Below are 16,245 nucleotides of genomic sequence, written 5' to 3' on the forward strand. Positions count from 1 at the left end.
TCAGAAACTATATTAAATTGTTTTGTAATAATGCTTAATTCTGTCATTTACCTACATAGTTTAAAATGAAGTAAACATGTGTGTTACATTCGATATCATTTCTAAAATAAGTTATAAATAATAAATATTTATAAAAAAATCTCTATATGCAATTATTGTTGTATACAGGAATTTTACTATAGTGGGCAAATTTTTTACAATTCGAGTCAATAGATCCAAGGATATTCATTAAGGGGTTCAAAGCATTGATAGAATTCATCGGACTAAACTATTCGAGGGTATTCCCGGATAGTGTTATTTCATAAACATATCATTTGAAAAAAAATTAATAAATTAATTTATATATTTGAAATTGTACCCTTGTACCCTCGAGCACTTAAGATTGCATCTTAGCATGCAAAATTCCTAAATAGTTATTATTCCAGAATTAAAATTATTATTTTAATTAAATTATTATTCCAAATATTATCCAGCATTTTTTTCGGCCCTTTAAAGTTTCTAAATGCAATGTCTCCTCTATTTTTCAAAAACCTAGTGAAGTATTAATTTTGATTCTATAGTTTGAAAATACCAATATGAAGTTTCAATTTGAATTTCCAAATCAAGCTCACTTTAATTATATTGAAACAATATTTTTTTTTGAAATTCATACTTTTTTTTTTAAAAAAATACATGCAATTTTAGTCAAAATTTTTTATATTTTCGACTTTAATAATTTTACATTATATTCTATATTATTTGCAAAAACCTTCTGTTTGTCTCAATCTTATTTTATTTCAAAAATTCTTTACTTTATGGAGCTGTTTTAAAGAATATCTCTCTTTATCGCATTCACATTTTGAAACATTTTTACTAAAAACTCAATTTTTTTTAAACTGAACAAAAATTTAAGATAAGCCATGTTTCAAAAGCAAGTTCCAATACACCTCACATAAAATATCTTTATGCAAATACGTTTTATCATTAAAAACTAGGAAAATAATGTTATAATGATATAATTGACAGTGTAGTTTTTTACGCCTTTTATTAGTTAGTATTAAATACTTTTAGTAATTTTAGTTTTAAACAATATAAAATGCTTTTGTTATGAAATTAATCTTAACTTTAAACTACAAATAACGAGTTAAAATGATTGAAAACTTTTCAACACCTCCCTCAGTGTCTATCTACATTCTATCAGAAGCAACAGTCAATCTAGTAAGTCTAAAAGTAAGAATTTTTCAGGGTGTGACCACTAGTAGAATTGAAAAATTCCACTAAGTAATAAACTTGATTCTTCGCTCAGAGATACACCCCTTTCAACTTTTCCTACAGGATAGCCGATTTACCTTGTGCCGGCAAACCACCAGTACAGTCACCAAGACAACGAAAGCCCAAAGCTTGGCAGAAAATCTCTCCACCAGGGGCATGCTGTGAAGTGGGGATGTGGGGGAGACGATCACAGAGTACGTGGTAGTTGGGATTGGACTATTGGAAAAGACGGACGGGTATCAGAAAAGTTTTGGCTAAAGATATAAACTGTGTCCCCTGTTGTAGATCGGGATTTGTGAAACTTTTTATCTGTCTTTTCCGCCGGTGAATTCAGTGTTTGTGACTTTGTGGAATTATTGAAATTTGTACTGTTGACAATTGGAATTCTTTTAAAACTTTAGCAAATTATTGTGGCAGATAAAGAAGCAATAAAGGAAAACGTCGAAATCCATGCTTAGGTAAGAATGGTGATTAGTATATTATTTTATAATTTTTTTTTTATAAAACTGAAGTGGTTTTATATATATTTTCTTACATTTTTAAAATCACTATGATTTTGTTACTAAACTTTTATTTTAAATGTTTTTCACAATATAATTCCATTTCAAGGTTTTTCGAAATATTGTTTTGAAATTAGATTTATCCGAATTCTTTCGAAAGTAATGCAATGGATATAGTTATATGATTTCCTTTTAATTTATTAAAAAATTCAAATTATATTAAAGAATTTACACCGTGTTTATATGGTTACTTTTAAAGAAAAGTTAGTTTACGTGACGTTTTTCCAGATACAAATTTAGTTAATTAAGATCTAAACATAAATACCAATCCTTCAAGTTTACATAAACGCAAATCTGATACCTGAGGCTTTCCCAACAAATTTAAATATGAATAATCATCTATAGACACACATTATTTGCATTATTGTATTCATGATATAATACTATAATAAGAAAAGTACCAAATGTAATGTTGACGAAAATTACTTATTCCTAATGGTTGCATGGTTTGAATTCAAGCAGAAAAACTATCTCACCTATTTTGTAGCTATATTTATGGAACGGTTACTGGCTTTTTATTTATTTTTTTACTTAAATTTATTCCATACACCAATAAAAATTAATTTAATATAAAGATTAAAAAATAATATGATGTAATAAAATAAATTCTTTTAAATGTTATTTAATGTCATAATATTTTTAAATGGAAATGAATAATGAAAAAATAACAAAAATGGGACTTGTACCAGTAAAAAAAGCACTCTTGAATAATAATAAAAATGAATATATTTTATAATTTCAACCTGATTTGTCACGAATCGTTTTTTAATACAAAGTTTCTATTGCGTATAAACATGTCGTAAAAGGAGATACCAAACTATAAATTGCTTGATAAGTTTATAATAATTATTATAATGTTTAGTTCATCGTCCTGTCGAAGCTTTAATGTTTAAATACAAAGAATACAATATGTTTCTAGCTTTTTTAAGTTTTTACAATTAAATTAAAGCTAACATTTATTAAAATACTCCTGAATAATTTTCATTGATGAATTTAACTAATGCTAATCAAAGTTTAAACTTCAAAATAAAATCTAGTAACTTATAAGTTATTCTCTCTAGCATTAATATATAAATACTACCCATTTATTACTATTTTTAATATCAGTGCTTGCGTTACAGCAAATCTATTTACATTTTTCATAGGTAAGCAACATTCTTATAAATAATTTTTTTGAATATTTTTAATAATTGAAATTGAATCAATTTTTTATTTAATATTTCAATGAGAAAATCATAAATATTAAATAATATTATAATAATTAACTTAAAATTTTTGTGTTAGATGCTTCGTTCAGTTGCTTTCAATTAATAAATCGAATATCATATTTAAATTCTTGAAAGAATTATATTAAATTTTTTTAAGATATTTAGTATAAATTATTTAAAATTTTTCAAAATAAAAACAGATAAAGTTATATATAAAAGTAAACAGAAAGGGCGCGTAGAGTAAATAATTGAAGTTTATGTAGTTCAGTTAAATTCAATGTATTTACTGATAGTGAGCAATTCTCGTCATCTGGGCTTTTTTTTTGGACTAATTCTTAAAAATCATCAATGCTAAAGAAACCAAAATATCAAAATTATGTGAAAGGAAAAAAAAAGACTGTTAACCATAATGATGTTTTATCAAAATAGCCCATGCGAGATTAAAAAAAAAAGCATTTTCTGCAGCTATGTAATTATGATTTTTCTTGCTCAATAGTTTCGGATTCCTTAGCGTTTTTCTTCATATTTGGACTACAGATTACGGAGTAACTTTCTAAATTTTGTTATCCTCTGATTTGGTAGTCTCTCGCTGTCCGTTATCCGCCAACTTACTTAGTCATTTTCCAAGTTACTTTAAGAAATATGTTATCCACCGAGATGGTTAAAGAAAAACGTTGTCCACCGCGTTAGTTTAAGAAATGCGTTGTCCGGCGAATTAGTTCCCGAAGAACGTTGTATGCCGAGTCATTCCTCTTCCTTGCTAGATTTAATTAATTTAATTAACGTGGTTAGATCCATGAAATTATTTAGATTTCCTTTTACTGTTTAAGTAAGTTCATAAAGTAAGTTAAGTAAGTTTATAGTAAGTTAATTATTTTCTAAATTAATGTCTAAGGTCCGTTATAGCCATTTCTCAACTCCATTATCTTTAGGTTAAAAATGTTTGATCATCAAAAATATCGGCATGAATCAGCGCAGTTATAGTATTACCAGGTAACAATGGCCAACTAGTCGGTTTTCCCTTTTTTCATGGTGGACAGTAAAATACTAAACCGTTACTGTAGCTCTTTTTCACTTTTATAACCCTTGTCTGGATATTTTCTACATTGTCTGAATAGCTATTTCGTTAAAATTATATTGCAACACAATATCCAATTCGCCTTGACAGACACAAAACAAACATTGTAGACGCAGTCGTAATCAATGTATTGTTTTTTTCTTCTTCCTTTTCTATTGCAATTTTTGTTTCCGCGTCAATTGGAAATTAATTCGAAATTTGTATCGATTATATATTTTTACATTTGTAAATTTTGTTTAAAAAAATCATAAGGACATCAGGAAGCTAAATTAAATGGATTGATAACTAATTTTTAAAAAAGTAGATCATAGGAATTAGATTAAACCATGTAGGTGGGCAGAACCAGATTCAACAGTTTTAACGTAACTAAAGTTACCATCTAGTCAGAAATAATATGAGACTACTTGCCATGTCATTTTATTTTATTTTATTACCGTCATGGAACAGTTGACCCAATTTTAAGTTTACTACTATCAATGTTCAACTCCGAAGCCTTGTGATTTCGAACCCAATCCAGAAGACAAAGGAACCCTTGGATCAAGTATGGGACTCTAACCCATGATCCGTCTACCACTCAGGATATTTTACGTCAGCACTGGGATCAGGTCCAGCCGGGTGTGGAATTCGTATTGACCAGCCATCGCTGGCTTTCGAACCTGGTTTACCCCATTGGGAGACGAGCGCTTTATTCCCCGACTCGCCGCGGCTTTTTGCCTTGTCATTTGTTGATGAAAGTAAGGAAGTTTCAGTTATTTTCTTATCAAAAGCCTAGATTTTGAAGAAATAAATTTAATTAGAAATATTCGGATTTTACGCCACTAGTTTTTTAATAGCGTGAAGATTTATTTTTGCATATAATAACACCACTTTTAGTTTTTTTTTTTTTTAAAAAAAAATATCAAAGCTGGATTTCAAACATGCTGAATCGTCCTTTATGTTAAATGGCCTGATCTGATGAAACTGGGACCTAGGAGATCAGACAGAAATCCGTCAGTATGATTGGTTATGAGCTACTGATAAAGGCCAATACATAATCCCAGGAAGATAAGTCTAAATTTAAAAAAGTTAGGTACATGAAGCCTGTGACAATACAGATTTTATTTCTGTTAGTTCTTAAATCATATCGATTGGCGTAATTTTCTTTAATTTTAAATATATTATCTACAACACTACTAATGTTCTTTCATTTGTGAAGTATAGTATGTTTCTCAGTGTAGCAATGTTATGGTATAATTTTAAACTATAAAAAAAATATTTAAATATGAATTAAACAGCGTTTTTTCTTTCTTTATTTCTCCCTGTTAAATTCGATTGGATTGAATAAAAACGGGTATTATCGTATTTCCAAAAATTAATAAATTTTCCTACCAAAATATATTTCTTCTGTATTCAGTAATATTTATTTTTTGAACAAAGGAATTAGTTTATGAAATAAATGAAGATGTAATAATTTTTTTTAATTAGTGACTGAGGAAAAAATAGAAAACGTTAATCCAATCATTGCTTACGTGATTTTCATTTATCCATACGGGGGAAAATATTCAGAAATTTTTTTTGTACTGTTTGATAGTGACTTTTCTAGTTTAAAAAACATAATTCTGTTTTAAAAAAAACGTTATTTAAATCATTTAGTCATTTTCCCATTTAAATTATAACGGTATACCAGAAATTCTGGTTTTCAAATTATAGTTCTTATTACTATACTTTAATAAATAATACAAAACTACAAGTAAATTCATCCGAATAAATAGTTTTTATTTCCTGCTTTAATGAATCATAATAAAATTACCAAATTTTACCTCATTTACCAAATATTATCATACATTATTAAACTACATTCCATTGTTAATTTTACCAAAATCATTACCAAAGTGATTCGATAAAAGTTACCGAGCGTTTTGGTATTCCCACGGAGTGAGAAGCATGGTAAACTTTACCTTACTCCAGAGGTCTGGACCATGCTTTTTTCTCGTGCAAGCAAACCTTTTCCTAAGATTTTTAATACAATATTTGTGATTATCAATTTATGACTTTGCTGCCATATTTTTTCAAATTTTGGTAATAACTAACAGATTTCTCAACCATACTGACAGTGAAATTTTCTAAAAAAGGGTTCAATGAAGAAAAGAAGTTCACATGTTATTAAAGATTTTCAAAAAATAGTTACAACTACATTTTCGAAAATTTCCAATGCCGTTCCTCTCTTCTTTCTCCCATTCAGTTTATAAGGTCGACAAAAAAAAATAACCAGTAATGTTTATAAGAAAGGTACAGGAATCGGGGCATTTTTTCACTAGTTCTTTTTTTTCAGATTCAAAAATAATAAATGAAAATATTTTGTGTATTTCAAATCATATAATTATCAGAACTTTCAGTTTTTACCTTAAATACGTCTCCAAGTATTACCCAAACCGTGGACTGACAACATTGTTGGCTTTAAGAGGCCTTTATCGGAAACTTTAAAGTAATGCACTTTAAAAGGATAGCTTTTATAAGGCTAATTTATTAAAATAAAATTTTAAAATTAGAATAATAATAATTTTAAATTAGAATAAAATTTTAAGTTAAGCTTATCAATAGACGATACATTTTTTAAGCATTTTAATGATAACATCAGTGATATTTGCTACTTAATCCAAAAAAAAAAAGTTTATTATTCATAATTTAATGCTTAACTATTTTTTATTCGCTATATCAGATAAATTTAATGAACAGCATGAATGTCGTGACATTCATGGACTACGTCTCCAAATGAATATTCCTAACATTTTCTGATACAACGAGTAGATCATAATTCTTTGAAAATGTCTTTCTGTAAAAGTAAATTATTTAAAACCAAACGGTCATGGCCTAAATTCCTTATCAAAGTCTTACAAGAATTCTATTTTAAAAAAAAATAGATTTTAGTTTGCTGTTACTTATAAATTTATTTCTCACATAACTCAAATTTTGAAAGATTGTGAAATAGGTACCATGCATAAAAATGAAGGTATAAAGTATTACATTGATATATTTGGTGATTATTAAAACTGTCCTAATATTAAACAGTTTTAATACAGATACTATGGAAACAAGTGTTTTGCGGCCCCTGCAAGGAGACATATGCCGTAAAAAATTACTTGGTAGTGGTAAATCTTGACTTTCATAACCTGGACGTGAGCAACATTATCACGCCAAGTGATGCTTAATACAATTAATTCAATTCTGTGGGATGATATACAAAAAAATAATTTTTGCTTAATATAATATTTCAAAGTACTGAGAAGGTTAATAAATAATAATGATTAAAAAATGAAACTATTTTAGCTTCATTAATTGAAAAGCCTAGTGGAAAAACCAGGTAAGTGACATTTTCAGAGTGGCTGTAATCAGAATACGAAAAAGAAAGCGATATCCGAACTATTTTATTTCGAATTTATTAGGTGCGGAACTAATAATTCTTTGCCTTATTTTATTTTGCCTAATTTGAAATAAAAATCATGTAAGCTTACCAAAAACTAATATAAAATTATTTTGTTAAGTGAAGGCAAAAAAAATTTTGTTATATTAAACGTACCCTAATTGATGCAACCGGTTTATTATCTGATTCGTCAATTACCCTATAAGTATCGTTTACCTGGTTCTACTACTGAGTTCCTGAACTGTGTCGCTATATACCTTTTAGCTCTCTGAATGATTTTGCAGTATTAGTGAGTACTGATTAATTGATTTTTTTTATTTACCGGTACATACTAGTATTCAGCTAAATTGAAATAATTTTTTTTTATAAATAACTTAAACATAACATTTAAAAATTGGTTGTTTATCGTAATTTAGCAAAATTTATGTGATTCTTTGAGAATATTTTGACTCAAACTTCCATTTCAAAAAAATTGCTTGTATGTAACCTTAGCAAAATAGAGAAAATGTTTTTTATCTATATAATTCTTAACTAAAAAATATAAGTATGTAAAAAAAATATCACCTTGATTTGTGAGAAACACTTCGGGTACCTTCCAAGTTTGTAAACTTATAATTCGTTATAATTTATTATTTAATTAATTTTTACATTCTTATTTAAAAACATTTGCATTAGGTTTTTATTTAACTTTTTAGTTTCAGTTTTCGCGTTCATAATGAGTCACACATTAAAAAGCAAAATAATAGTTACGTAGTTTTGGGGAAGATACGTTTTTATTATGAAGTTGCACCATCACGAATACTATAAAAATGGAGCAGTGGATATGATCATTTCAGATCTGGGATGTGGTCAGATCTCACGAGATCATAAAAACCAGAAACAAAGCACTGAAAGATTCTTTCTTGACCGGCAAAGAAAAGTCTGCAAATATATCGAGAAACTAATAGTACGATAGAAAACGAAATCTTACTGAAATTTATATTTTGGGCTCTGTTTGTAAAATACTGCTTGGTTTTATCTGGTTTGTAAAATACAATAATGCAACGTTATTTCCTTACTTTGTATATAACCATTACTGTGGAACCGGCAAGTGGAAAAATTTTTAGTAGTATAAAAATTGTTAACTACGACCGATCACTTATTTGATTTTAAAATTAAAGCATATAAACTGCGTGACTGTACTTTACAGGCTTATAGTGTATGTATGTAATGCAACGTAACGAGCATATTTGAACAAAACAGAGCTGAGAGCAGATTTTCTTAAAAAATGCCTCGAGCTATAGTTAGATATCTTGATCAAGTTAAGCAAGATCTAGGATTTTTTTCCTCTTCTGAATTTTTTCTTAAAGTGATAGATTTTATTTTCTCCTTTTAAAAATTTGCGTATTAAGTTTTGAAATAAATATTTAGAACTCATGTTGTATTTCCTGTTAGTTGTCACACTGAAAAATTATTACTGGGGCCAGAGTTATGGATTTTGAAAAGTTTCAATTGTTTCTATTAGAAGATTTGAATTTCTTAAATTATACTGCGATTTAAATTATTTGAAATTATTCTGAAACACAGCTATAATTCAATAAGAGTTATGGTCTTTTCTAATAAAAGAATAAAAATCAGATCTCATTTGATCTAGCCGAGGAACTAGGTGAAACAATTCCCCTTCAAGTACATACGTTAGAAATTAAACAAAAAATTTAGGGAAGTAAAAATTATGAGATTGAGGATGCGAGACTATCATTGACTAGAATTATAGAGGAGAGAGTTAGACAAGAAGAATTCGAGCGGGACGAACTCAAGCGACAAGAACAGCATGAAGAGCTTGAGCGACAAAAACGGCGGGAAGAACTTCAGTGACAAGAACGAGAACGGCAAGTAGAAAATGAACGCTTTGAAAGCGATCGAGAAAGACAACATGCTTCAGAATAGTGAAAGCTCGAATTACAATTGAATATTCAAAGTCATCAGCATCAAGATAGACCGGTTTCAGTTCGAATAACTCATAAAATATAGCTATTTCAAATAATTCTTAAGTTTCAAGAGAATAGTGATGACTTGAAATTATATCTAATCAATTTTAGGCGTATAGCGGTGATAGCACAAATTACAAAGGGGGAATGGGTGGCTTATCTATTAACCGTAGAGCCACCGGACATTTCAAATATATCTGTGATTGAATCACCTAGAGGTGACAATAATTGCAATTTTGTAAAGCAACTAATTGTGAAAAAATATAAACTTAATGCCGAAGAACTAAAAAAAAATTTTTACCGGCATTTGAAGTCCACTAATAAGTCATGTTGAAATTTCGCTCAAGAATTTAATTATTTCATTGAATGGATTTCTGTTCTAAAAATTACCAATTTTGAATCACCAATTACCAATTATCTTAAGAATTAGATGGTAACTGAGAAAGTTAAGAGATTATTTTCTCTAAGAAAGGCTAATACTTCGAGTAGATTTTATAAAGCACATCAGTATTTATAGATCCTGAAAGTTATTCTTTGGTTTGAAAAAAAAAATTTCCTAAATATTATGGGAAAGTATAATGAGGCCTATTTAGATTTTCAGCAATTAAAATTTTATGCCTGTGTGTTAAAAATGTTTTAAAGTTTTCTTCGCGGAATGTTTCTGCAAAGAAAACCTTGTGGAAGGGCGGAATTAGCCTGTAACGTAACGAGCATGCTTTATATTTTCGAAAAACAAAAAGCTTGGTGCAGATTTTCTTACAAAATATCTCAAGCTATAGTCAGATATCTTCGACGAGTTAAGCACGTTCTATTTTTTTTCCTCTTCTGATTTTTTTAAAGGGAAAGTCTATCTTTTTCCTTTTTGAGAGTTTGTGTATCAAGTTTTGAAATAAATTTTTAAAACGCTAGCTGTGACACAACAGTATATATATATATATATATATATATATATATATATATATATATATATATATATATATATATATATATATATATATATATATATATATATATATATATATATATATATATATATATATATATATATATATATATATATATATGTATGTATATGTATATGTATATGTATATATATATATATACAGGCTGTCTAAATTATAATGTTACATTTCAGTCACAAAAAATTAAGATCTAATATTAGAAATAATAAATTTTGTTTATGCTTATGCTTATTAAATTCTCATTTATGAGTCTTCAATTCTGTACCAAAAAAAGTTTTACTTCAAATTATTTAAAACCTGTACCATTAAACTATACGTTCACTTAAATTAAATTCCTTATTTATAGAAAAAATCAATTGGATGAGAAAAAAAAGAATGCATATCTAAGAAGCATCTACTTAAGTTAACAACTTAAGCATAAAAATTTATAAAATAAGAAAATCTGAAAAAATATTTTTCAGGCATTTAATTTGAGATAGACTTGAATTTTTTAAAATTGTTTTGATAACTTAGTTTTTTTTTTTAAAATAGTAATTCCATGAATAAGTTATATTCATATTTCATGGCGTATACGCGTTTCGCATTCTTCAAATTTAATTCTATGCATTTAAAAATTATTGGTAAAAAAAATCATGAACTTTTTTTCAAAATTCATATTTTTTCAGCAAGTATTCTTAAATCTTAAACGAAATATTTTATTTAAAAAATATTTAATTAAAATTGAGATTCAATTAACATTGTAATACAATCTTTAAATTAAAATGAATAGGTAAAGGCAGTTGTAAAAAAATATGCGATATGAAAATACAGGTAGAACTCTCATTTAAAAATATCGCACAACGAATTCGATATATGTACTTGAAAATAAATTTACTTTCTAGAAAGATTGAATTAATTTTTTGCTCAATCATTTTTTATACGAAGGAATAAATTGTGAATTGCATTCGGTTTCGTTTAGCAAAAGGAGAAAAAAAAATTTATTTGCTATTTTCAGCTCTTTCAATGAAAGATCCATATTTTATTAAAATTTAAATTATTTGTTCTTGTTTTTTAATAGTTTGAGTACTCTTATAAAAATTTTCAGTTGTAATTAAAAAAATTCTTTTACTCAACTGTTAAAAACTAAAAAGAATGCAAATGAATAACAGTTTAATTAACTTAGACAGATATTTTTTTCGTCCCTTATTCAAAATGGAAAGGGGTAAAGTTGAATGGCATATGAAAAATAAATTCTTTTTGAAAAAAAATTGAATTATTTATACTATTGATTTTCTTAAAAGTTAAAAATGCAATAAGAACGCCTCTAAATTCTTGAAGTACTTTTATTTTATTATCAAATTTTTGATCTTTAAAGAATTCATTTTTTTCCGTTTTTTTTAATTTTCTTACACTCATCTTCAAGCTTTTAAAAGTATTTCAAAGAAAATGTTTTTTTTGAAAGAATCACTAAGTTGTACTCAGGATATTAAATTAGTCATTATGAAGAAAATTGAGTGCATTAACGTTCTTTTTTTTAATTCAAAATTTAAGTTTTATGATTCAAGTTTAAAAATGTTCTTAACGTTTTTTAAACAAGATTTTATTTTTTTTTTGTTTAAAGAAAGAAGGTAGATTTTAATAATAAAAGCTAATTTTTATTGAAAATTTCATAAAGAAGAAAATAATTTTCATTAAAGTATTTTTTGCTAAACGTTCAATTCAAACAAACACTTCGGAATAAAACAATTCATTTCCTTCTTTATTTTTTTTAATATTAGGCTCCTTTTTCAGAACTAAATATAGCAACGAACTTCATAATTATTTTTTTAAAGAAAAGAAATGACACGTTTTTTCATGATGTGTTGGGCAACTCTTGTCACTTTACATAATCTAAGGTATTGTTGAGTATTTTTCACATTATACATGGATGACATTACATAGTTTTTCCTTTTTAAAATTACCGTTTTTGACGCTTGCTTATGTTTTACAATACAAATAATAAAATTATTAATTTTGAAGTGCTTTTAATTTATTTATATACACTATTATATATTTGGCGGCGCAATAACACCAAAATATTGCTTTTATTTCAATTTTCTTGAAAATATTATTTCTAAAGCTTAGGTATTTGAATAAATTAACATAATGTAGAAATATTAAGATTCTCACAAAGTTTATGTTTGCATTGTTTTCTTTCCATTTTATGTTTACTTTTTCGAATTGTGTCACCCATTAATTTTCTAGTCATTGGTTTACCAATTGATTGATTCATTAATTCACCAACAATACATCAATTCATTGATATGGCAATTCAGCTTGCAGTTAGCACAGTTTTTCCCCTTTGCTGATTTAATATGTTAATATAACCTTTTTTTAAGCACAACAAAATGGCAACATTATCTGACTTAAAGTATACAGCAACTCACAGCGGAAAGAGGTTTAGCTGTTTAGTGGATATTTGTTCATGTCATAGAAGAAGAGATCCCAGATAAATGTTAGATATTTATGTTATTGGTTTAAAGTTGCATAATTTGAGTAAATTCTATATTTCAGGGTTCACACTAAACAATCGCCGCCTCAGCAAATGTATTCAAATCATAATTTTGGCGAATAAAATTGTGTTTTAGCGAAAGTATTTGCGAATGATTTTTTCCACTTGAAAGAAAAATATCTAACTCGATCCTCAAAATTACGACAAAATTAATTTTTCTAAACAAATCAGTATTTTTCATTCGAATACAGAAAAATTCATTAACGCAATGACCCATAGGGGGCGTTGTTATTTGAGACGAATGACTGCTAGCAGAACAAAACGATCATGAGTTTTATTTGAGATGTCATTAGGTGAAGCGTTGTAACGTTCCTTCCTTATTGCGGCTTATTAAATTTAAAAAAAAAAAAAAAATGTTTGATATCATTTCTTATGCAAGCGAAAACAAAATGGAATCTCTTTTTTTAGAGAAAATACATCCAAAACACATCGGAAAAATATTTTTCTCTAAACAGAAGAAAAATATGTATCTTCTTAATAGAGTTAAAACCTAATGACTTCGAAATCGCTTTACTAAATTAAATGATCTTATATGAAAGGCCTATTTAAACTTTAAAATCTATACTTGTCTGAATCATATTGCTACTTCAAACATTAATATATACAAAAGTTGCATAAAAATCCATAATGTTGTATCATTTAATTTTGTTATATCATCATTTAATGTAATATCATCAAAATAAAATTTGACAACAATTTTTACCAAAAAACTGAAAGTTTCAATAAAAAATCATTATTTATAAACTAAAAAATGTAAAATAAAGAATACTTACGATAAAAAAAAGATTCTTAAAATTCCTCATATTGAAATTAAAAACTTTCGTGTTGTTTTTCCTTTTTTTTATTCTTAATCAGACGTAGAAAACCATTCTGCAACTATCATCAAATTAGAAAAAAAATATTTACAAGTAAATTTTTTATTATAAAAATCATAACACTCACCGTTGCTTTATAAATCCGGAGAATTCCTAAATGAAATGTTCTTCGCTTGAAAATGTTATTCTCAGATAATATATTCATAGATTATCTCTTCATTACTTTACAATGACATACCACACAGCAAAATTTTATAATTGTAAGATCTCGATAGGAATTTTAATTAACTAAAATAGAGAACAGCTGATTTCTAGTTGAAATTATTCATTCAAAATTAAAAAATACTTACCAAAAAAAACTATAAAAATTAATTAATAATTAGCACAAATTATATTATTTCAAGTAATTCGGATGATTCCTTATTGTTTTTTCCCGAATTACATAGATACAGAAATATATACTATTCTATGAAGAAAAATATCCTATAAGTATTACAGTTCTGCACGTTCTGAAATCGCATTTATTCACTGGAATGAAGTAAACAATGTAGACTTCTTTAATTTACAATGAATTAATTTACAATGACAAAAAAAATTTTTTTACCGTCATGCACACATCTATAACAGTATGAGATCACGAAATCGGAAGTTATCGGCTGCAACTTTGTTGTTAATAGAAAAGAAAAAAATATTGCGAAATTGTTCTTCAAATGTAGGGCGTGTTCTGTTTTAGAATGAATTACCGATGTTCTGTGTCGTTTTTCAAGTTCTTCTGCTTTTTCTTTAGGGATATTTTGCTTCTTATTTGCTGCTAAAAAAGGCATTCTACTCTGCCAATGATTCTGATAGAAGTAAATGAAAACTTAATTAATAGTAGCCTGAAAATATCTTCCCCACTCAAGCGTTGCGATCGGGAATTAGATTTGGTACCAAATAATATAAGTCTGAAACAAACGACCGTAAAATAGTTTTCCATAGGAAATAAATTAATCAAAAAAAATTGTTAAGATTTGCAGTTATCGAAGACTTTCGAAAATTGGCGAATGCTTAATTGAAATCCTTAGCGTGGCCCTTGTATTTTAATTAATTCTTTTAATCAAATCTGAAAATATTTAACTTTTGACATATGAATACAATCGTAACCTAAAATTAAGTTCGCAAAAAAGTATACATTCCTAAAAATAATGGGACGCAAAATAAACTTTAAATATAAGAAACAGGTGAGTATACAGTCAAATTAAATAAAAAAATTAATCGGAACAAACAGTAAATTTAAACTTGCGCAACGTATAAAATAATGTTTGATACTAAATGAAATTGGGTGAAATCAATTTACATCCCTTTCGATAATTTTAGATATAAATTATTTGAAGAAAAGAGCTATTTAATGCAAGTTGGATTGAAAATAATAGTATTGGAATTATGGACGATGTAATTGATAACCTATAAATATGAATTTTTCACAATAAGTTTGAATTGGAAAATAAAAAAGATATTTCTCTTATTATTGTTTTTTTGCATTCAAATAAAAACTTAAACATTAAGAAAAATGTATTTCTTAACACAAAATTACAAAAAAAATCCGAAATCACTAAGAAAATTTAAAAAAAATAAAGACATAAAGCAACATTGAAAAAAAATTTTACTTACAAACTAAACTTCAAGTCAATTATATTACCCTCATCCATTAGTTATGTCAGCTCGGAAATAACTTTAAAGTAGGAACCTACTTGCTTTTTGACAAATGAAATCGTTTTTTTTTTTCTGTTTTTTTTTGTCTTTTATATTGTGTGCTGGATAAATACTGTTCTGTAAATAAAACTGGTTTCACAGTAACATAACAGTAACAGTTTTATAAGTATTAACCAATGACTTTGCATGGGTAATTGGTAATTGAAAATTAAAATAGATTAATGTAATTGACGAAATTCAAATTGATTACAAATTTTATTTTAATCAAAATTCAACAAGAAGTTCACGTAAAAAAATATTTTTAACAGAAGAACATTACTTGTAAATAGAACGAAAAAAAAAATCATTTATTACAATAGTACCTTATCTCACTCACAGCATATTAGCAGAAGTACAAAATTTAATTCTTTTCATCCCCTTTCACTCGATCTGTCGTAAATTGAAGTACAAATTGTACAACGGGAAAACCGCATGGTTAAATGGATCAGACGCCTTGGTCTTCTAGTGAAATTCCTTTGGAATCTATCCCCAAACGTTTGTGCTGTTCTCATAATTTATTAGTCCTCATAAATCGTCTGACACGAGAGAAGCTTGCTTCGGGCTCGAAATTTGGCCGCTTTTCGGGTGGAGTTGAGTTGTCTGGAGCCTGGCTCCTGCAATCGCTGTGCTAATTCGTGACAAGGGAGAGAGATTTCGAGGTTTATGGATTTCAGAGGAGAAGACTTGCTTCGAATGTGTTGGCAGTAACGCCAGGCAGATACGGAAAGGGATTATGTTGCCGA

The 16,245-nt window shown here is 27.2% G+C and overlaps 1 protein-coding gene across 4 annotated transcripts in view; it reads left to right on the top strand.

Moving 5' to 3' along the window:
- The first annotated feature begins 1,449 nt into the window (after positions 1–1,449).
- Positions 1,450–16,245, top strand: part of LOC107441786 (tyrosine-protein phosphatase 69D) — a 542,487-nt gene continuing 527,691 nt past the window's right edge. For 2 of the 4 annotated variants that reach the window (XM_071183653.2, XM_071183654.2), the window contains exon 1: positions 1,450–1,709. The gene's annotated coding sequence lies outside the window, so the exon portion shown is untranslated. The remainder of the gene's footprint in view (positions 1,710–16,245) is intronic. The other 2 variants (XM_043039328.3, XM_071183655.2) reach the window with 1 other exon arrangement.

This window comes from Parasteatoda tepidariorum, chromosome 7 (genome assembly GCF_982258835.1).
Source record: "Parasteatoda tepidariorum strain Cologne lab strain chromosome 7, Ptep-v5.0, whole genome shotgun sequence".
NCBI lineage: Eukaryota > Metazoa > Arthropoda > Arachnida > Araneae > Theridiidae > Parasteatoda > Parasteatoda tepidariorum.